Raw genomic sequence first — 23,339 nt, 5'->3', positions numbered from 1 at the left:
TTGTTCATATTTATGGGGTACAAGGTGACTAAACACAGTACAATGTATTGTGATCAGGTCAGGGAAAGAACCATATCCACCTCCTAAAGCACTCATTGTTTCTTGGTGTTTAGAGTCTTTTTACATCTCTCACTCGTCATAAAATATAGAATAGGTTGTAAACTTGCTAAGCATGTCAAGGCAATATCACTCTAAATTAGCTAGTGGGCCTCAGATCTAATACCCAGTGTCTTCATAAAAGCCAGAAGATAAGGAGTCATACACAAGGTAAGCTTTGTGAAGACAGAACAGATACATGGTTCCAACCGTGTATCAACAGCCACCAGGCCCAGGAAGAGGCAGGGAAGAAGGAATTTTAGGTGGGGGAAGCTCTTCAACACCTTGATTTTAGACTTCCAGTTCCAGATCTATGGGAGAATAGATTTTTGTAGCTTTAAGCTATGGTTTCTGGAAATATATAACAGCTCTAGGAGACTAATTTAATTATATCTCAGATCCATCCACAGGGACTGCTAAGACACACATGGTGGGTACCATAGCTGAGTCTAGTTGAATTCCAGGTGTGGCTGCTGCCCTGGGGATCATGCCTTAAGAATAACTGCTGTCCAGGACCTCACAGACATATTCTAGATGAACTTTAGGGAAAAGATGCTAAGAAAGCCTGTTGGATTTGAAAGAGATTGGTGGCATCTACAGAAAACTTGCTGATTGCTTCCCAGCATTCCACTTGGCCAAGACCTGTGTGTTGTCAGGAAAATGTCATATCTGAATTGCAAACAGAAACTTGAAGGCATTTATACATCTCTGTGTATGTGTCTTAGTTAGGGTTTAATTGCTATGAAGAGATACCATGACCACTGCAACTCTTATAAAGAAAACATTTTTTTAAATTTTTGTGTTTATTTTTATTAAATTTATTTATTTATTCTACATCAGGACTGCAGTTTCTCCTCCCTCCTCTCTTCCCATTCCCTCCCCCACCATCTCTCCTCTAACGCCACCCCATCCACTCCTCTATTTCTGTTCAGTAAAGGTCAGGCCTCCCATGGCTATCAACAAAGCATGGCATATCAAGTTGCAGTAGGACTAAGCACCTCCCCTTGTATTAAGGCTGGGCAAGGGGACCCAATATGAGGAATAGGGCCCCAAAAGCCAGCAGAAGAGTTAGAGACAGGGGAAAGAAGTAGGGAAAAGAGATCTTTCTAAGTCCTGCTCATCCAAAGCAAAGGGATGTGAAGGTAGCCAGCCAATGAGTGATATGCCACAGTCAGCTTCCAAAGGCAGAAATTAGCACCTTGCCAAAAAGCTCAGCTGTTGATGACTGGCAACCAAGTGTCCAAGTATCTGGATTAAGACTATCAGAAAATGAAGTAGGTATTAGGATGTGCATGGACATTTAGGAAGTATCGAATAAGAAAACTCAAGATGAAATGGTCTGAGGTGGAATGAAATCTGTTATTCCCAGTTATTCACCACTTTCAGGGAAGTACTTTTGAGCATACATTTATTTCTTTTCCTTAACTTCTTTTCTTCCTTCCTTCCTTCTTTCCTTCCTTTTTGAAAATAGATTATTTTCTCACATAATATATCTTGATTACATTTGCCCCTCCACTACTCCTTCCAGTTTCATCCACTTTCCCATTCCTTCTGGATCCATGCCCTTTCTGTCTCTCATTAGAAATGGAATGAGATAATTAACAAATAAAATATAGTAAGATAAAACAAAAACTATCACATTGGAGTTGGACAAGACAAACAAACAAAAGGAAAAGAGACCCAAGAGATGACACAAGAACCAGAGACTACTTGTTCACACACTCAGGAATCCCATAAAAACACTACACTGGAAGCCATACATGTACACAGTGGACCTGGTGCAGGCTCATGCAAGTCCTGTGCATGCTGCTTCAATCTCTATGAGGTCATATGAGTAAAGAAAACATTTAATTGGGGTGGAGGGGCTCGCTTAGTTTCACAGGTTCAGTCCATTATCATCATGGTGGCGTGCAGGCAGATGATGTGGTGCTAGAGCTGAGAGTGCTACATCTTGTAGGCAACAGGAAGTCACATGAGACACTGGGTGGTATCCTGGACATAGGAAACCTCAAAGCCTGTTCGCACAGTGAAACACTTCCTCAAAATAAGGCCATACCCACTCCAATACAGCCACACCTATGAGATTATGGGGGCCAATTACATTCCAACTACCACAGTATGTAAACACAAACCGGCCTTACTTTTCTAGCCATACTTAATTCAAGCATTCAGGAGCCATGGGATCTTGCTTTCATCATACTTGTCACAAGTTAGTTTCTGCAAAGAGTTTCCCAGGTAACTTGAATGAATTCGAGGGAGGCTTAGCTGTGCACCATGTCCCATGGCTTACCAGAGATTCTATATTAATTTCCTTTACAGGTCAATAAAAAGATAGGAAGCAGAAGAATTTGAATTAAAGGTATTTTTTTTTCTTTTTCAGCACCTTTTCCACCCTTAGAAGACCTCCCACCTACAATAACTGAGTCATGCAGAAGAGATTTCAATCTAAGCCATGATATCAAATTAGTGGATTAGAACTGATGTTTTTGACTCTATGTCTTCAAAAAGCACATTGTTTAATAAAATGAGAGAAGACAGGAACTAGCTGTGGGTAAAATAGACAAAACTTTACTATCAAGAACCTCTTAGGAGACTGCCACACAGATATTCATCCATAATATTGTGTACAGAAATGAAACCTGCAAAAGGATCAGTAAATTTCCAACAACTGGGAATTGTTTAAATGAAGTATGGTATATTTACACAATGGCACAATTTATAAAGCCATTTAAAACACTTTATAGACTCACATATATATTGGTACAGATTTGCTTCACATACATCTGCTGCGCTAGTTAATTTTTTTTTGACACAAACTAGAGTCAGTGGGGAAGTGGGAACCTCAGATTGAAAAGATGTTTCCATCCAATGGCCAGTGGGAATGTGTTTGGGGGCATTTTCCTGATCACTAGTTGATGTGGGAGAGAGCTACTATGGGCAGTGCCACTCCTGAGTAGATGGGCTTGAGCTGTATAGGAAAGGTAGCTCAGCAAGCTATGGAGAGCAAAACCAGTAAGCAGTTCTCTGTGACCGCTGTTACAGTTCTTGCCTCCAGGTTTCTGCTTTGAGCTCCTGCTGGCTTCCCTCCATGATGGACTTTAACCTGTAAGTTTAAATAAACCCTTTCTTCCTTGGGTTGCCTTGGATCCTAGTGTTTATCACAGCAGCAGTGAAGCAAAGTGGGGCAGCTTCCTAGAGATTCCATTTCTCTGACTTGACGACTTACAAGTGATTAGATCTTCCAGATACCTTTAAAAAGTAATTATTTTTTAATCAAGATATTTTAACTCTAAGTCAAAATTATGGTTTTAAACTAAGTGCATCAACAAATTGTTAGTATAATGTAACACAAAAGTTGGGCACTAGTAGATGATTCCAAAATACTTGTTGAGTATGGAGTCACATTCACATGGATAAGGGTATATATAGAGTTTGGTCTTTCCCATACATTAAGGAGGGCTGTCAGGGGCGGCGGTGGCGGCGGTGGCACACGCCTTTAATCCCAGCATTCGGGAGTTAGAGGCAGGCAGATCTCTGAGTTTGAGGCCAGCCTGGTCTACACAGTGAGTTCCAGAAACCCTGTCTCAAGAAACAAAACAAAAAACCGAAACAAGTTCCAAATTTTTAAGCTAGATGGTGGTGGCATGTGCCTTTAATCCCAGCACTCGGGAGGCAGAGACAGGTGGATCTCTGTAAATTCGAGGTCAGTCTGGTCTACAGAGTGAGTTCTACAGACAGCCAGAGCTGTTACACAGAGAAATCCTATCTCTCAAAAACAACCAAAAGAGAAAAAAAGAAAAGAAAAGAAAAAAAGGGGGCTGTTAGGGCAACATTTCCTCTGGCCTCCTGGATTTCAGTCTTCTGGCTTCACTTCTAGGTACAGTTACATCTTTGAGTACAAAATAGTAACCATCTCCGCAAATCTGAAAAACTGGTAAATAAAATGGTGCATAGAGAATCCTGTTTTTCAAAAGAATGAGTTGCTCAGAATGAGACAAACACTCACTCTCAGGATCTATCTTCACTGTGGAAATACAGTAAGTATTATGCTGGTTGTTGTCTAACATCACATTCAGGTGTTTTCAAGGATTGTCCTCAATTCCTTTTCTAAATTTGTTTTTGTTTGGTGCAGATTATTTTGATGTAATTGGTTAGAATAAAATGTCAATTTTTTTTTTTTTACCAAAATTGATGAAAAAACAAACAAAAATCATCGAGCACGGTTTTTCCTAATTAACTAATATAGTTAGAAAAACCTTGCTTGATGAAGTTAAATAAGTAGGCTGCAGCCTTTGGGTGGTAAAAGACATAGTAGAAATGTGGACATGCTCATGTAAACCGTAAATTGAAAAGATACGTTGCAAAATTGGATCCACCCAGTGGTCGTGATGTGAGATGATGGATGATTGACGGGTTGCTTCTTTCTCTTTCTCCTTTTTCTCCTTTTCCCTCTCTCTTCCTTCCACTCTCCACTTTGCTTAAGTGGCAAGATGATGTTTGGATCTATAAACTAAAACTTGGCCCAATCAGTCTTTTAACCCTGCTGTCTGTCTAATGTAGTGTGAAATTTAGCTTGGTACAATGGGAACAAGTTGACAGAGAACAGATTATGAAAAAAAAAAACACACAAACAAAAAGAACCAAAACCAATTTTTAATTTTACCGTTTTTTGAAATCAAGAGTCGGAAAAGCCAGTTTTCGAAGAACTGGTCCTCTTGTGGAGAGGGCTTGGACACCAAGAAGCAGAAGAGAGTCAGGGATGGTGAAAAGGCATGGCATCTTGACAGGCTGTGTTCTGGGATTTGGAGGGATTGGGGAGTGATAGGATCTCTAAGATATTTGGGGCTGGGTGGCAGGAGAGGACTAACACTCTTAGATATATATTGGTGTGAGTTGCTGACTCAGAGCGCTTCCCGTTGGGCTGGTCACTGGCAGAGAAGAAAGTGGGGAAGGGGAGTTAGGATCTCTGGAATTTACTATAATCCAGAGATCTCTTTGTCTTAACAATGGGGCTATTAAGAGTTTGAATCAACATTGATTTGGGAGTATAGTAACGTGCAGAATAGTATTGCCCTTCAACCACAGTAAATCACAGCCAGTGCTGTGATACAGAGAGATTACATTCCTGGAAAACACTTGCTGCCAGACTGTTTATACTTACCCTCACTTAACTCTAATAAAACTAACAGTTTTGAAACCTAGAGATTCACAAGCATCATTTCCATTAAAACCCAATCTCAATGAAACACACAAGGTTAAGATGTGGCTTCATTTCTAACCTGGCAACTGCCTAATTAAAAAAAAAAAACAGTATTGCACAAATAAAATATCTCTTTAGGCCGTCTAGCCATCAACTCTCTTACTATTTACATCTACTAAACAAACGCACTGGGTGTGTATAAAGTGGCAAATGTGCATTCACCTTATTCCTCTTCCTGCTGTGCTTCCGTTTCCCTTGGGCTCTTCAGCCTTTCTTTGAGTCACTGCTTCTCTACAGCTAGCACCATTGCTCATGCCTCGTCCCGTTTCTCCACACCCCCTTCACCACCACCCTCTCGTCATTTGTTACTTCCACCCCATTCCTAAATTTCGCTGATTCTTTTCCTTTTCCTCTTCGCATTCCTTAAACATTGGTGGTCTTTTGACTTGTGTCCCAGTCTTTTCTTCACTTTCACAGACACTCACTCTCTACCCGAGAAAGCATATCCATTGTGAATACTCTTGATATCATCTCCACGTTGACTGTTCCTTCCAGTGGGAAATCCAAGCACAGAACTTTCTGCTTGGCATGGGAGCCCTTGTGTGTGTGTTTGGGTCTGATTTATCAGGTCCCTCTGTCCTTGTATGTACCCTGTGTACATCCACACCTGTACACCTTTCCTCACAGTGTTTCCATTTCTCTTCCCTCCTTCTTCCTAATTCTTAATGTTTAATTCTTTCAAGATTTAGGTGATGTTCTACGATATCTTGTGAGCAGAAACCCACATTTTCCACCTTGATTATAAATTTGCCTATTTGGTTCTTCTCTTAATGAACTTGATCTTACTAGACAAGTTTCAGAATATTATTTTCACACTTATTTTTAAAATACTCTCAATTTTCATAAACTGGTGATCCCAGAGGGCAATGTGTTCTGCTTAATCTTTTAATCATCTTAAGATCTCACTCCAGTGCCTTTCATATAATTCATGGTTAACTCATTGGTGGGATTATTTATGTGAAGTGTAAGAGTGTTATAAAAGTGGTGATGTGATTAGTGGAGGCTGGGGGAGGAACAGTAACCAGAGATTAATCAATCATCCAAGGCACAATTAGATCAGAAGAGTAAGCTGTGATGTCCTATCACACATAGGTTGATGAGGGGAAATAGAATTGCCTCGAATATTGCAAAGTGGCCAAAAGAAAGGACTTCTGAATGTTCTTACCACAAAGAATTTATAAATATATTAAAGGACATACTACTAAGCACTCTGATTTGATTGCTACATTATGTATTAAAATATAGAAATACCACATTGTACCTCATAAAGATGTGGAATTATTACTTATCAATTTAAAGCAACATGCAAGGAAATCTGCAATAATCAAATATTACAGTGCAGTGTTGTCATGTTGGAGTCTTGGGTCAGAACATCATCATCATCATCAACAACAACAACAACAACAACAACAACAACAACAACAACAACAACAAATCCAAGCAGATGAACCTAGTTTCAGCTCTAGAACTGATTAGATTAAAAATAATTGTAAGACTACCCAGAGATTCTGGAAAATCACATGCATTCCCTGGGAAGCTTCTAATTCTGTCCAGCAGAGGGCAGTGGTACCTTAGTAAACAGAGTTGCCTTTTCAGTCAACTTCATCTGTAGTCTTATTTCAATAGGGGAATGAACTGAAGATGAAGGGCTTTTGCTGTGGAATTGGGATGTGATGTGCAAACTTTACATAAGTCTGCTGCTGGCACTAAACCAACTTACATGCAATTTTTCTTTTAATAAGTCTTTTCTAGACTTGATTTGAAATGTAGCCAAAATCTAGGCCTTACTATTCAGGAAATCTCATAGTAGCTAGCACTCTGCACTTCTCTAGAGCAGCTATGAACATTTGGCTGGTCTTCCATTCATTGCCACCCTAATCCTAATCCTAATCCTAATTCTCTAATTCCAGTCCTTCTTTTAATATTAATATTGGAGACCTGGCAGGGAACCTGCTGTCTCAGAGAGGAAGACCTATCACTTGCTTCTTAAGGAAACAAGAAAGCAGATGCAAGAGATACCAGTCAATATATTTGATAATTTTCTTGTTCATTCATTTATTTTCTCATTTATTCAATGGTCTTACAAGCATTTATCATCTATTACAAAAAGTATTATGGTGGCAGAAATAGACACAATGCATAACATAAATTACAATGTTCACCTTTCAAGAGTAACTAAAGAACAGAAATTGATGGCACAAATACTTAAGTTAATGTGCAGAGATATAGGTAAACAATCTGGGAACTCATCTGAATAGCAACTAATATATTTATTGTTAAGAATATTTTTGTAGGAGGAAATGGGAAAAATGGGGGGCTATAATTGGGGACAGAGAAGGGAAGTCAAGGCATAAGAAAAGGGGAAGAAGAGGGGAATTAACACTAAACATGTCTGAAAAAGCTATAAAAATTATGCAATTATTTATTGACCTAGAATTACATGTAATACATATAAAGCTATGGACATACATATACATATACATATACATATACATATACATATACATATACATGTATAGTTTAAATGAAGTTATCCCATTTGGGTTGACAATGCTCCCTCCAAGAACCACAGTACCTGGATTTTTTTTTCTGTGTCCCACCTGGTACTGCAGCTGCTCAGACCCAAATAAACACACAGAGGCTTATATTATTTTTAAACTATATGGCCTAATGGCTCAGGCTTCTGGCTAGCTAGCTCTTACATCTTAAATTAACCCATTTCCATAAATCTATACTTTGCCACATGGCTTGTGGTTTACTGGTACTTTACATCTTGCTTCTTCTGGCTGTGCCTAGCATCGTCTCCCAGCTCTGCCTTTCTCCTTCTTCTCTCTCTAGTTGGAATGTCCTGCCTAACCTTATTCTTCCTCATCACTGTCCAAACAGATTCATTTGTCAACCAATCAGAGCAAAACACATTCACAACATACAGAACAACATTCCACAGCACTTCCCTTTTCTGTCTAATCAAAAAGGAAGGTTTTAACTCTAACATAGTAAAATTACATATAATAGAACAGTTATCAAGCAAGAATTACAGTTACAATATCTAGTCTTTTTGTATTTGGCAAAAGCAAAGAAAATATTCTGTCTTATATTTGTGAGTCTAAAGTTTCATATCTAATTTGTCATTTATCATAGCCAAGAAAAATTGGAACTATCTAGTTTTCAACTACATCAAAGACCTCAGAAGGATATATTACCTAAGTAAACAGGAAGTGCATTGTAAGCAACTTTCAAAAATCTAGAATGACAGAGACAGCTGGCTGCCTGGACAATCACCCAAAGTTCCTCTGAAATGCTGGGGCATCCATCTTAAGCTTATAGGCCTAGAGTTTTTTAGTCACTTCTCCATGTGTCCTGTAGAATATCTGCCAGTCTCCTCTGTGAAGCAGGAACCTGAAGGACCATCTCCTCTTGCAAAGCTCAGTGGTCACCTTCCTATGGGTCCTGCATGTCCAGTTTATACAACATTTTTTCAAGCAGTCCAGGCAAGAACAGTGTCCTGCCCAAATGGCTTTTTTTTTTTTTTTGCCAAGAAGATAAACTCCATGTGAAGTGTCTTAGATGCCCATCTTTCTCTTTGAAGTAAATCAGTGATGCCAAGAGCAGACAAGTCTTAGTGTCTAGAAAGTCTAAGTTTTTAAAACATTTTAAATGCCATATTCTGTAGGTCTTCGAAGTGTTTGAAGATTACCTACCTAATTGAAATATATCTATGTATACCTAGAAAACTTAACTAACATGACTATAAGTTTGATTATCATAGATGACTAATTATTCTGTATTTTTCAACTATATACTACAATTTCAAATGAGTTGTACAAACAAAATACTTTAAACAAGAGTAGAAATATACATACAGCATAACAAAATTAACTTTAAATTCGTAAATAAACTAAAATCCATAGCAATGTAAAACACTTTTAAACAAGTTGTTGCCCTTTAAAAGTAGGTTCAATAATCTACCTTTTCATCCTATCATATCTATACTATCCCCTTTTCTTCTTTACAAAGAGATTGCATTTATAATCAACCCCCTTTAAATAAAAATAAACATTCATAAACAATATTTTGGGAATTTGGGCATTGCTTCTCATATTACTTCCTGCTGGATGAGGGCACTGACAAAATGGGGATGCTGAGAAAATTAAGAATTATGGTCAAGTCCTGACTGCAGTAGTCTGTGATGTTGTATTCTCTGAGCCAGTTGCCTTGAAGCTGTTTTTTGATGTTGGACATCTGGGCCTCTCAGGGGGTCTTCCTTGATCAAACCATATTAGCCTGGAAGCAATCCACAGGTTCTCATCTTGTGTGGAAACAAAAGCAGAACCTCTTTTCCAAAGTAACATATCCTTAGACATAAACTTTGAAGTCCAGATACCTTTAAAATATATGTATTGGCTTAACTCAACAGCTTTTACAATCAAATGTCTTTCTGTAGTTAAAAATTCCAAAGACAATATAATCCAGATTCTTTTTGTGATTTCCATCTTTATGTGGCTTATTTTTATATTACTTTTACTGTCTCTTTAAGGATTTTATTTTTTAAAGCTATCTATTTCTTTATATAACTGTCTATATTCATTTTCCTCTCTCTTCCAAGCCTACATACATTTTTATACACACTGTAAACAGTTTAGAGTTTTATGTCATCTGAATCTGTTTTATTGTGAATCTATAATCTTTCTCTGACCAGGAGAGATTTTAAATTGTTGAACTGCATGGCTAGTACAGAAAATGACAGCCTTGGCTGCTGACTCCACCCACCTCAGCCTCCCAATATGGCCGTCATATGTTTACAGCTAGCCCTGGATGCCATGCCCTCTGCTGACTCTGGGACACAGTGGGTCTGTACTTCCCTTCAGCAGCATGGAGCCCAAAATCTTTTTTTGTCTCCCTTCTTTTTTCTTGTCTATAGTAGCAAAAGCCAAATCCACCATGCAGTGCTCTGTGCAGCTTGGAGAAACCTCTGTGTACTATGGTATGAATCTGCCATGCTGCACTCAAGCCCATATATATGCTATGAACCTGCCATGCTATAAGCTCAAGTCTGTACCCATGGTGTCTCTGTACCTTGGGGTCTCTATATCTTGGCCCACATGGGACATGAAGTAGAAAGCTGTTTTTGGCTCCATTATTGTGTGTTTAGAATCCCTTTTTAAACTCCTTTAGGCCTTATGGAAATCTGAGAGCCCCACATTGGTACGCCAAATGTAGTTGTCAGTTTTCTCTAGTTCTGCCTGGCTCCCATGGCCCCGCAGTCTCATAGCTGCCTTTAAAATGATAAAAAAGAGACTTATATTATTTTTAAACTATATGACCAAATGGCTTGGACTTCTTGCTAACTAGCTCTTACATCTTAAATTAACCTATATCTATAAATCTATACTTTGCCATGTGGTTTGTGGCTTACCAGTACTTTGCATCTTGCTTCTTCTGGCTGTGGCTAGCAGCATCTCCCAGCTCTGCCTTTCTCTTTTCTCTCTCTCTAGTTGGAATGTCCCTCCTAACCTTATTCTTTCTCATCACTGACCAAACAGCTTTATTTATCAAACAATCAGAGCAACACACATTCATAGCATACAAAATGACATTCCATAGCACCATAGACTATCTAATAAAAACCCCAACATGAGACACACCTTTTCAGTTGTTGGTTAGGGTTGACCAAGAGACTCCCCAAACAATACCAGCTATTACTGTTGTCCTTGGTTGCCTCCAAGAGGTGGAAGGTAAGTTCCTATTACTGAAGACACCATGCACTTCAGACATAGGACCTGAGCCGGATCTGACATGAAAACTTCCTCCCTGAGGACTAGCTTTAATAGTACCAGAAAGTGTTATGCAAGCTGCTAAGGGAGAGAAGCAACCAATAGTCTTACCCTGCTGTGATGCCTACAAACCACAGTAAGGGCCATCCTGTCAAGATATTCCCAAAGATGCAATAGTGGTACTCACTTAGACCTTAGTGGCAACCCACAGCTCTCCAATTGGACTTAAGACCCAATCCATAGGAGGTAAACCATATCTGCTATTGGAAACCTAGCCAAAACCCAGGGGCTAATGAGGTCATGTATCTTAGAGGAGAACCTCCTACCACCACTTCCTGAGCCAGCATAATTCCTAAGTTCATTCTGAATGTTAATGCTCATATACACAGGTAAGTGTAGCTCTTACCTCTCATCAAAGAAAGTTATCTTTACAGCAGATGGAGACCATTACAGAAAACCACAGCTAGTCTAACTGCAGAGAACAACTGAACACCGGGTGCTCAGTACCAATTGAACATCCACAAAAGAGCTCTAAGGCTAAAGGAGCATCATGGAAGACAGAGTGGGAAGATCCTAAGAGTCAGAGGGTCAGGAAATGGCTGTGAGGTTGTGTCTGTTATAAATGACGGGGAAGTTTCACCCATAAAGTCTCATCAACATGGCCTCCAAAACAAAACCTGAAACTGTACAAAACCAACATACATGTGAAGATGGAATGGGGAAATCTCATAGGGCCCTACTCCTAGACAAAAAGGTATGGGCAAGTAAGAAACCTGACTGTGGGAGAAATAGTCTTCCCCAGGGATGAGCACTCTAACTGGATACCCAATACCAAGTGATCAGCCCTGAAATCATATGCATACAAGTAACACCAAAGGACTGAGCAGGCTGTATTTAAATATTTAGTCTTGTACACATACATGTAACAGTAACCAATTTAAAAAAGCCATGACTTTGAGAGGAAGCAAGAGAGAGTTTATGGGAGAGGTTGGAGGGAAGAAAGGGACGGGGCAAATGATGAAATTACCTCCTAATTAAAAAAGTGTTTCAGATTCCTCTAGGATTCTAGCACTTTGTTTCTGAGTACAGTTTGTGCTCAACAAATGCTTCTCTTTTAAGCTTCGTGCATTCCAGTTTCTAATTCATGAGGTACATACAACAAGAATGGTAATTGCTCACCATCTGAGAGTCAGAACAGAAAGTCTAGCCCCTAGAGAAACTGTCCAGGCATGTAGTCTGTAAACCCTGTCCTGGGAAACTTCTGGAACAGTTTTTCTTCAGTGTAGTCAAAATCACCTTTAATTATGTTGGATTACATTTTAACCATTCCAATTTCCTTCCTGGAAACCTACAGAGTGGGAGTCAGACTTTAGAGGGATGAGGAGAGGGGTGAGGGTGAGGGTGGGGTGAGGGTGGGATGGCGGGAGAACCAGCTCTTACACACACACACACACACACACACACACACACACACACACACACACACACGCCAAGCGATGGTAGCTCATGCTGAAGAGCCTAGGACCTCTTCCCCTTGCCTCTGCCAGCTCATATGCGATTCCAATCCAGACATGAACTCTGAGTTCTTTTCCTATTGTGTGCACTCCTGAGTCCCCCGTACAACAGAATAACGTCTGGTATGGGATAAATATTTATTTACTGAATTAATTAAGTTATATCCATATAGGTTATCACACAAATCTGATTTCTACCTAAAAGTTCAGTTTGAGGAAGGTTTCTAATGCTGAGAAACAGAAACGCCCATTGTTAAAGTCATCTTCTAAAGTAAGGAAGACAAGTTAGATAACTGAGAGTCCTCAGCGATATGGGTCTCTCTTATATACTTACATTGGTATAGATTATATTATATCTGTGTTTTCAAAGCTAAGATTTCATTGCATTCTAAATAATTACTGATTAGGTGGAAGCATAACCCTGGATTGAGTCCAGTCTAGAGATTTCACTTTACCAAATGTCAAGTACCATTCAAGCTTGGTTTCTCTTTGAAGTATGACCGTGGATCATCCCTCTAAGGACTGGAATCTGACATGATGGACTCAAGTTAACATTTGGTAACAATGTGACTTGCTATGTGTGGGGGTTTGAATTCACAGCTTGGATCTGGGGCTAAACCCTTCTGGTTGGACTCTAATGTTCAGTTCAATGCACTTTGAACCCTTTTTCAAGGAAGAGGCCTGTGTTTTGTGACTCACTTGCTCACTTCTACTACAATAACTACACTGAGCATCTGCGTCTATGAATGCCTTTACTCAGTTCTCCAGATACAGTTAGTAGTCTTTATATAATTATGGGGAAAAGTGCTTTTGATGTAAAAATACTGATTCCTCTCGTGGGCTCCGAGGTAACTAAAAGCAGGATAAAATCCTGGCATCTCTGCTTTCATTTTTCCATGTCTCCTTTACTTTGGATCAGACTCTTGTTTATCTGTGCATAAGAATGTTATTATCTTGTGTGTGTGAGGCAGGGGGTGGGCACACATTGTGGCATGCACATGTGTCTGTCAGATGACAGCTATGGGTGCTGGTCTTCACCTTACATTTTTTAAAATTATTTTATTTTTGAGATTATAATATGATTTACCTCCTCCTTAGTCCCCCTCCAAATCCTTCCAAATATCTCTCCTTGCTCTTTTTCAGATTCATTGTCTCTGTTTTCATCAAGTGTTGTTACTGCATATAACTGTATGCATATACACAGTTATTCTTAAATATGACCTGCTCCATCTGTATAACGTTATTTGTACGCAATTTTTCAGGACTGGCCACGTGGCATTGGATAACCAATTGGTATACTATTCCCCGGGGAAGACTATTTCTTCTACTCTTAGAATTCCTTGCTTGCCCATAATTCTTTGTGCAGTATTGAGGGCTTCTGGGCTTTCTCTCATTCACTTTGGCATATCTGTTAGTGTTGTCCTTGTTCCGCTCATGTTTAGACTGTGAGACTTTATGGGTGAAGCTTCTGACATTGTACGAGACGCAGTCTCACAGCAAATTTCCTGACTCTATGGCTCTGACAGCCTTTCCATTTCTTTTTCTGCAAGTCTCTTTCCTCATGCACCCTGAGTCTTAGGTACAAGAGTGTTTTATAGGTGTATCCACTGGAACTCTGTATTTTGATTGGTTGTGGTTTCCTGTAATCTCACCTTTCATCTTGAGATAGGGTCTTTGTTGTTCCTTGCTGCTCATGCCAGACTAGCTGGTCCTCAAGCTTTGAGGCATTTTCCTGTCTCTGCCTTCTATTTTGCCACAGAAGCACTGTGATTACTGATGCACACTGCCCTGCCTGGCTTATATGGGTTCTGGGGATTCTAACTCAGGTCCTCATGCTTATATGGCATGTGCATTTACCCACTGAGCCATTTCTCTAGTCCTGCATCCATCTATAGACTGGTGGTTCTATCTTGTATTTCCTTTAAAGGCTGAAGGCACAAAGGTAAAATCATTGTCCTAAACAGGTTGTCACCAAGGATTCTAGGTCACATTACTCTGCACATGTGGAGAATTATTTTTGATGGCGAGGCTGCATTGTGAAGCAGAAGTGATCATTTTATGGGCACTAGATTGTTCCTGTGAGTAGTAAGGACCTTTCTGAACCACCTTTAAGAACCACAGCTAAGACAAGGATCAACTAGATGACTTCTTACTCATGTATGAGTCCCCTCCTCCACCCCAGTTCTTTCTTCTTCTAGACTTAAAGCTCATGACAGTACCCTAAAGAGGAAGTTGGATAACTGAACTTCTTTATCAGATCCTCTTCTTAACATGTTACATTCATTAAATCTTCTTTCTTTGCTTTTCACCATTATTTATGTCTTTAGTTGTCAAGTTGGGATGGGTGGCCTGCCTTAGACCTGTTGAGGCTGAGTCCAAGATTTTATTTTAAAAGTCTATCAACAGTACCAATATTGGATATGGTGGCTCATACCTATAATTCCAGCATGTGGAAAGCTGAGGCAGGAAGGTTCCTGTAACTTTGAAGCCAGCTTGAACTAGTGAATTGATGTTGGTCAGCACTGGCTATGTGGTGAGAGCTTATCTGTGAAACAAAGAAAAACCAACCAGGCAACCAAGCAACCAACCAACCAAACAAAAGCAGTACTGGTTGTTTTAAAATGCGATTGCCATATTCACATCAAGGTACTTCTGAAGGTGAATTCCTTGGGAGTTCTTTCCTTTCAATGTGAATAAGAGTCTTAAAAAAAAAAAGAAGTAAAGAGATAAACTCTGTTTCCATGACATCAGGATGGGGGTAGAAGGAAGAGCTGGAGTGAGGTAGGCTCACAACAGCCTGCTTGGAGACTGTCTCCAAGTGGGTTGTACACAGGGCAGGTATAAGACAGGGTTTGGGTGCAAGTCTTGCTAGAGAAGATCTTATGAGGAAGCAGGAGGGATTTTCCTATTAAAGACGCATGGGACAGGCTTCTGTAGGCCACTCTGAACACAAAGAATTTGAAGTTCTCCATCAGCTCCCGTCCTTTCTGAGTTGAGGATGACCCCTGGAACATTGACTGCCTGGCACTTTCAGCTTGTGTCTACCATCTTTGTGTAGCAAAAGGATGTCCTTTGGTGAGGAACACTGTAGACAGATGACCTCCTCATGGCCGGAAGGGCCTGACTTTGAGAGGACACATCTATGAGTGACTGTTAATTTCATGTGTTACAGACAGACTATGTTTAGAGGATACTAACTTTCAAAGAGAGGATTTTATTTTTATTTATTTATTTTGGTTTTTCAAGACAGGGTTTCTCTGTGTCATTTTGGTGCCTGTCCTGGATCTCGCTCTGTAGACCAGGCTGGCCTTGAACTCACAGAGATCCACCTGGCTCTGCCTTCTGAGTGCTGGAATTAAAGGTGTGCGCACTGCCGCCCGGCTAAGAGAGGATTTTATTAAACTAAGTTGTATTCCCCCCACCACCCATGTCTGTGGACTCATTTACATTAGTTGAAAAGCTGAGTGGAACAAAAGATGGAGCCCTCCCCCATTGTCCCTCCGTTCAGAGACTTCCTCTGCTCTGTGGACTCTTACTTCCTAACAACCTTGGCATCCCTTTACTCTCCCTCTCACGTGCTCACCTGCAGATGTGTAGACTAAGCAGTCTCCAGAATCATGAAATAAACTACTTATAACATACCCCTTCTTTTTGGTTAGTTTTGTGGCTAATCCTGTCTGTGCATTGCATTCATGCTTTATTTGGTTCTTTTGGCTAGGGATGAAAGCAGTATCTATTTTTTGAAAAAGAAGGCAAGATGTCTTTTTTTAAAAACTATTTCATTTTAATTCTAAGTGATATTCTGATAAGTTTTCTGAAAGTTGCAAAACATTTTCCTTACAAATTTAAAAAGTGGTGACCAGTAACATAAATACAGATAGCTCTAAACTTTTAAATTCAAGCAACAGCATTGACAAGGTATTCTCCTTTCAGAGGCCTGTTCTTCTGCAGAAGAGAAGTATGCAAAGGCAGGGATTTGTGTTCAATTTCATGTTCTTCTTAGCATCTTGAATGTATTAGCTACATTTAAAAATTTGTGCATATGTGCAGTTTTTTTTTTTCTCTTTGGGTCCCTGCCACCCAGCTCCCAAATTAATACATGGAGACTTAGTTTTACTTGTGAATGCCCCAGCCTTAGCTTGGCTTGTTTCTAGCCACCTTTTCTAACTTAAATTAACCCATTTCTCTTTAGCTACATTTTGCCTCTGGGCTGTTTGCCCTTTCTTTATTCTATATGTCTTTCTTTTCTTCTTACTCTGTGGCTTGCCCTGTAGCTGGGTTGCTGGCCCCTGACATACTCCTCTCCTCCTTTTTTCACTTCTCCCCCTTCTGGTTCTTCTCTTGAGTCTAGATTTCTCTTCCTCCTTATTCTCTCTGCATGCCAGCCCTGCCTATCCCTCTCTTTTGCCTAGCTATTGGCTGTTCAGTTCTTTATTAGTTCAATCAGGTGTTTTAGGCAGGCAAAGTAAGATAGCTTTACAGAGTTAAACAAATGCAACATAAAAGAATGCAACATAATTTTGCACCATTAAACAAATGTTCCACAGCATAAACAAACATAACATGTCTTAAACTAATATTCCACAACACATACTTGTGTGAGTGTGTACATACCTACAGTGTACATATGTGTGTGAGACCAGAGGCGGACATTAGTGGTCCTGCTATCACTCTCTGCTTTATTTTCCTGACTCAGGGTCTCTTGTTCAACCTGGGGATAGTGACAGCCAACAAGCTCCAGAAATCCTTATCTCTCTTCCCACATCCACAGCATGGCCACACCCAGGTTTTTATTTATTTTTTTAACCTGGATTTAGGAATTTGAACTCAGTCCTTACACTTGTGCAGCAACCACTCTTACCTATTGAGCTATCTCCCCAGCCCATAAGCTACAACTTTTACAGTGGATTTAACTCACCGTACCTTCCTTCAGTCTATGGAATACAATATCGCTGAAGGTGTGTTTGGACCTCACTTGTGTAGCACTACCCAGAGTAAGTACATTGGAATGACTTTAGACTTCCTCCTAAGCCCTAAGTGTCTTACTCTTACCTCTGACTCTTTTGGCTCCTAGGTTTCTGAAAAGATGAAGAACTTTGGACCTGGAGACATATCTTAGTAGGTAAAGGCCCTAGCTGCACAGGCATAACAACTTGAGTTCAATCTGGGGAACTCATATAAGGGGGAAGGAGAGAACTAACTCCTGAAGGGTGTTCTCTGACTTCTGTGGCAGATGTGTGTCCCCCATACATACACATACAATAACACCAATCAACAAACATATGTATGTATATATTAAAGAATAACTGTGGATTCATGTTGGTAAAACAATTGCTTTCTTATTTGAGTAGTCTTGAGTTTCTATATGGTACACCACAGTGGCAATATCAGTTGGATTCCCTTGAACATCTGAAAAGGATAGGAAACATTAAATATGATCTTATTTTCTACATTAAAAACTAATTTTGGGAGCAACAATTTGAATGAAGCCAATAACCAGAGTTTTTCCTTTGTCAACCAGCACTCCCCAGATGGATCAGGCTTATGTAAAGGTGTAGTATTCAGTCTGAGTTGGATAGAGATAAAAATCATCAGATTATTTTTAAAACTCCACTAGGAGTATCAAGGATATGGTCGAGATGACATTTATTCTTTCAGGATGAATTCCAGTGAATTGAAACCAAATATGTAGAAAAAAAAGTATCTTTTGATGAAATCTGTTGAATCTATTTGAGATTCTTGTTTCTGCTAGCCAGTCTGAAGTAGGTGGTGACCTAGGTGATGATCAGGAGATAAGAGAGTATTCACCCTCGGCTTCCCATGCCACATTCTTGCATCCTGCCACCACTGGAAGACTGACACTTGCTGCCTGTGGTAACTAAGACTGGGGCACATGTGGCAGCGATCCAAACTCAGAGCAGCCATTAAAGGTGATTAATTAAAGGTGACAGGAAGACAGTGACAGTGGGAACTTAAGCACAGTTAGGATTCTCACAGTCTTTGATTGCTCTACTCGTGTTATGCTTCTGCCTCAGTAAGAATCAGCTATTTCCACATGACTGTCAGTGACTATGGTAGATCTCAAGGTTGACATCTTCAGTTTCACTCATGGGAGCAAGTTTGACTTCAGATACACAGACTCAAGAATTGATGAAACATATACATTTTCTCCTCAAATTGAGGGAATGATTTCAGGACTCGCTATGGGCCCACTGGACTTCAGCCTGGGGATGAGGTTAGGTCCATAGCTACCAACTCAACTCAGGTAGATTCTATCTGGGACTTTGCATCTGTGGTCTCTAATCAAATTATGCCTTACTCTTTCCACTAAATCACATAAAAAGAGAGTAAATCATCCAGAGTCCCCTGGCCAATATATGCTAAAATTTGGATTTGAACCCCAACTCCATCTGTGCTTGAACTTGATATATAGCCAAGGATGACCTTGAATTTCTGGTCCTCTTGCCTCCAGCTGCCAAGTGCTGGGATGACAGACAGGTATGTGCTACCTTCCCTGGCTTATGTTATTTATGATGACTAAGCTTTATTTACCAGTAGAACTTTCAAGTGAATCTCAGATACCCACTCATTTCCTTCAGTAGTTCATTGTATCTGGCACTGATAACCTTCACCTGAGCTCTGGGAAATAACTTGCTGTGGTATGATATCCTTGATTTTCAACTTGACTACATCTATAATTAACTAAAAACCCAAAACAGCTGGGCACATTTATAAGCGATTTTTAGTTAATTATATTTTTGAGGTTGGAAAACCAAAACTACTGCTGCCATGAGTGTCACGGACTGGCCCACCGGGGGTACCATGACCGTAGGAGAACCAGGGCTTGGGTAGTCAGGAAGGTAAGGATTCGGCAAACGACAGACAACACACTCAGAAGTGGTTTGAATCTGCTGCAATTTTACTTCTGTAAATCAGTAGTTTATATACAGAAAAGAAAACTATCAAGTCATACAAGGAACAACAAGAGCTTGGCAATAATTCAATTACATCATCTTTTAAAAAACAGCAAGCGCACAATTATTAATCAGCACTAGGCATATCCCTTTACCCACAAGAACTTTATGACCCAAAGAGCAGTCTGTGATTTTTAAACTTAGTACTGTCCCTAGACTTGTGTAGACTTCTTGCTGTTGTAGCTGTGTCTTTTATCTTATCTCAGCAGTTTTTTTAGTTTGTTATGTACTTATACTTTTTTGGTTCTCATGACCCACTTAGCCAATTTGGATGCTGCAGACCCTCTCTAAGTCTTCCATTAGTTCTTTTATCACATATCTCTTTTAATATAAAACCTTTTTACCTGCTGGAATATGGACTCTTGTACTTTTTCACCTGTAAGGGAAAGGGGTTCTGTTGTAGTCCTTAAGTTTTTTATGTTGAACTTCCTCAACTTCCTCAACAGAGGGGTCCACCATTTGCCTCCTATGAGATAACGTTTTTTTTTTTTTTTTTTTTTTACCACAAATCACTTTAGTTGGGATTCCTAGTGGGTGAGTGTTTAATCCCTAGAAGTGCCTGACCTATTATACTTTCTTTATCTAGCGGCTTGGGATATTAAAAAATAGCTCATTCTGCTATATTTAATTAAGATCCATGTCCAGCTTCCCCTTTCCTCCATAGTTCACAACCCAAGCATTCATTAATTTTGGCTGTGCTTCATAGATTAATTAGAACATTATCAAAAAGACAGTTATACAGAACCCATAGCCCAGAGAGCTCATGATCTGTGAAGTACATCTTCTTCAAGAAAAAAACATAACGCGGGCACTCTGCCAGGGACCTCCAGGGAGCTTAGTCCCGTGGGACACGTATCTCCCGTCCACTATTATTGACATAATTGTTCATGTCACACAGACGACACTGGAGTTGATGTGGCAATGAGGACCAACTCAGGGATTGAGGGGGAGCCTAGGCAGTCAGCAGACTATCACTCAACTTGACTTTTCTATCTGAGAGAGTAAAACTTAATTCTCTGGGGCCGCCAAGGGGGCTAAACTTAACTCTCTGGGAAAAGACACACATATCCTTTCAGGGTCTTTTTCTGTTCTCTCTCTTTGTTCTTTATTTCTTTTCTTACCTTTATCTAGATGTATCCCTTTTATCTCTCTTGATGTCTTCCTCCTAACTTTCCTTCTACATCTTTCCTATTTTTTCTCTTAACTTTATTTTTTTATCTCACAGCTTATATATCCCAGCAAAATCTTGTAAACAGAATAAAAATTACAATGTGGTTACGTTCTATTTTTCAAGTGAATGATTACAATGAATACAAGTAAAAAGACAGCATGTTTTCCTTATCCCCTATATGACTAAGCACTTTACATATTACAGGTGAAAAGCAAGTTGTCCTAAGAACCCACATATATTCATACCCAAACAACTTGTCATAGATTAACAGAGTATACGCAAACAAGGTATTTTTCTCAGCCAGCTCTTTTACTGGCAGGCTGCATTTTGCAGTTACAAAGAAAGGATCAATTATTTTATTATTTATCTTAAAAGGTAATGTTATAAAAAAAACTTAAGCCAGGTGGTAGTGGCACATGCCTTTAATCCCAGCACTCAGGAGGCAGAGGCAGGTGGATCTCTGTGAGTTCGAGGCCAGCCTGGTCTACAGAGTGAGTTCCAGGAAAGGCGCAAAGCTACATAGAGAAATCCTGTCTCGAAAAACCAGACCAAACCAAACCAAACCAAAAAAAACAAACAAAAACCCCAAAGCTTAAAAGAATCACAAACCTTAACTTTTATATATGAAAAACAATCAGCTTTACTTTAAATTCTTGGGGATTTAAAGTAGCATATCCACTCATCAATAGTTTTTTTTATTTTTTATTTATTTTATTTTTTTTTTTTAATCAGGAAGCTGAGGGCAGGAATGGGTGCAAGGAATTAATCATCACTTTTGGTCACCAACCCATCCCCATCCTAGCAAGAAAGGTACATCAGCCACAATAGCCAGGCTGCCGTTCACTGTACCTGATCTTTTGTTTGACTATGTGCATTAAAATTGTTTTCCAAGATTTTTTTTAACCTCAAAGCCATTAACCAAAACATCTTAACCTAACCTTAAATCATTTTTAAAGCTTTATTTTAGCTATGATGCACACCAAACCCTACAATCATATCTCCCAATATTAAAATTAAAAGAATTTGAGCCATATATTTATTAACTATAAATTCACAGAAGCAGTAGCCTGGAAAAAAGGGTAATTCATTTCAAGCAAGTTGTAAGTGGAGGCTTTGAAAGAATTCTAAAGGGCAGTTTCTGAAAACATGCCCTCTTTCTCCTCCCATCTCTTCATTGCTCCCAAATTTTTCAGTTGACATTCTCGTCCCTCCCATGTACTCAAGGATGCTATGTGTAAAGCCATGTGGTATCTCCACTCTCTGTCTTTATGGCTTTTGGGAGTATAGAATTAATGTGAACAAGGACTATAAAACAAACCACAGTGGGATTGAGGTTTGTATAGGTGAGAGGAAAAAAAGAATAGTTGTCAAAGAAAAGGATAAGCAAACTTGTATTAAAAATAAAGGGTGTAGCTGCATGCAACTCAGTATGTTTATATGGCACTCTACATAAAGGAAACTCCAGAAATAATTGGAAACAGAATAATAGCCTTGAAGTATTCATTTAAAAAGCACCAGACCCAATTTGTAAAGGAAATTTAAATAAAAAAATACAACTTTGGGACAAGGAGCTTAAATACTTTTGGATTTGACAGTCAAAGAGGTAGAAACTCCAGCTCAGTGAGAGGATATGCTATTCATTTTTAAAATTAACAACAAAACAAAAACAAGTTATCATTGATTTTTTCTTATTACTAAGACAACATATACTTATTTGGGAAAAATTATACATATAAATAAATATATATACATCAGTATACATACATATTGCATTAGGTACATTTCTACTGCTGTGATAAAACACCATGACCAAGGTAACTTATAAAAAGAACATTTAACTTATCTTATGGTTTCAGAGGCCATGACAACAGCATGGACAGCTGAGAACTCATACCTCAAACTGTAAGCAAGAGGAAGAGAGCCTACTGAGAACAACACTGAGTCTTTTGAAACCTTAAAACCCTGCCCCTAGTGATATACTTACTCCAACAAGGATATACCTCTTAATCCTTCCCAAACAGTTCCATCAACTGGGGACCAAGCATTCAAACAGGAGAGCCCTTCACATTCAAATGACCACACATATATAAATATATACACATATAAAAGGATTATAAGTAGAATTACCATATATTGAGGGAGGCAATATCACAACTGGACAGCATATGCTCCCAAATAGAAACCCTCAGCACCAGAAAAGAATTATATTTTTTTGAGTTGTTGGCTGAAGGGGTCCCTTAGACCTCCCTAAAACATTACAGGCTGTTGTTGAAGCTATTGGTTACCCTCTACAACCTGATGGTAGGACCCTATTGCTGAAGATACCACATAGCTATATGAGTGAACATGTTGAGCTGGTGCTCAACTAGAATCTTCATGCCTACTGGCTGCCATTCATTGTGCTGTCAGGAACTATATGCGCTATTGGAGAAGAAAAAGTAATCATCGATCTTACCCAACTATGAACTCTTCATGCTACAATAGCTATCTTACCTTGAAGCCATGCCCACAGGTGCCATAGTAGCATGAATGTTATGGGAGTAACCAACC

This window comes from Peromyscus maniculatus, chromosome 1 (assembly GCF_049852395.1).
Source record: "Peromyscus maniculatus bairdii isolate BWxNUB_F1_BW_parent chromosome 1, HU_Pman_BW_mat_3.1, whole genome shotgun sequence".
In the NCBI taxonomy this organism is placed as follows: domain Eukaryota; kingdom Metazoa; phylum Chordata; class Mammalia; order Rodentia; family Cricetidae; genus Peromyscus; species Peromyscus maniculatus.
The sequence above is the reverse complement of the archived record's forward strand: the minus strand, read 5'-3'. Positions refer to the sequence as shown.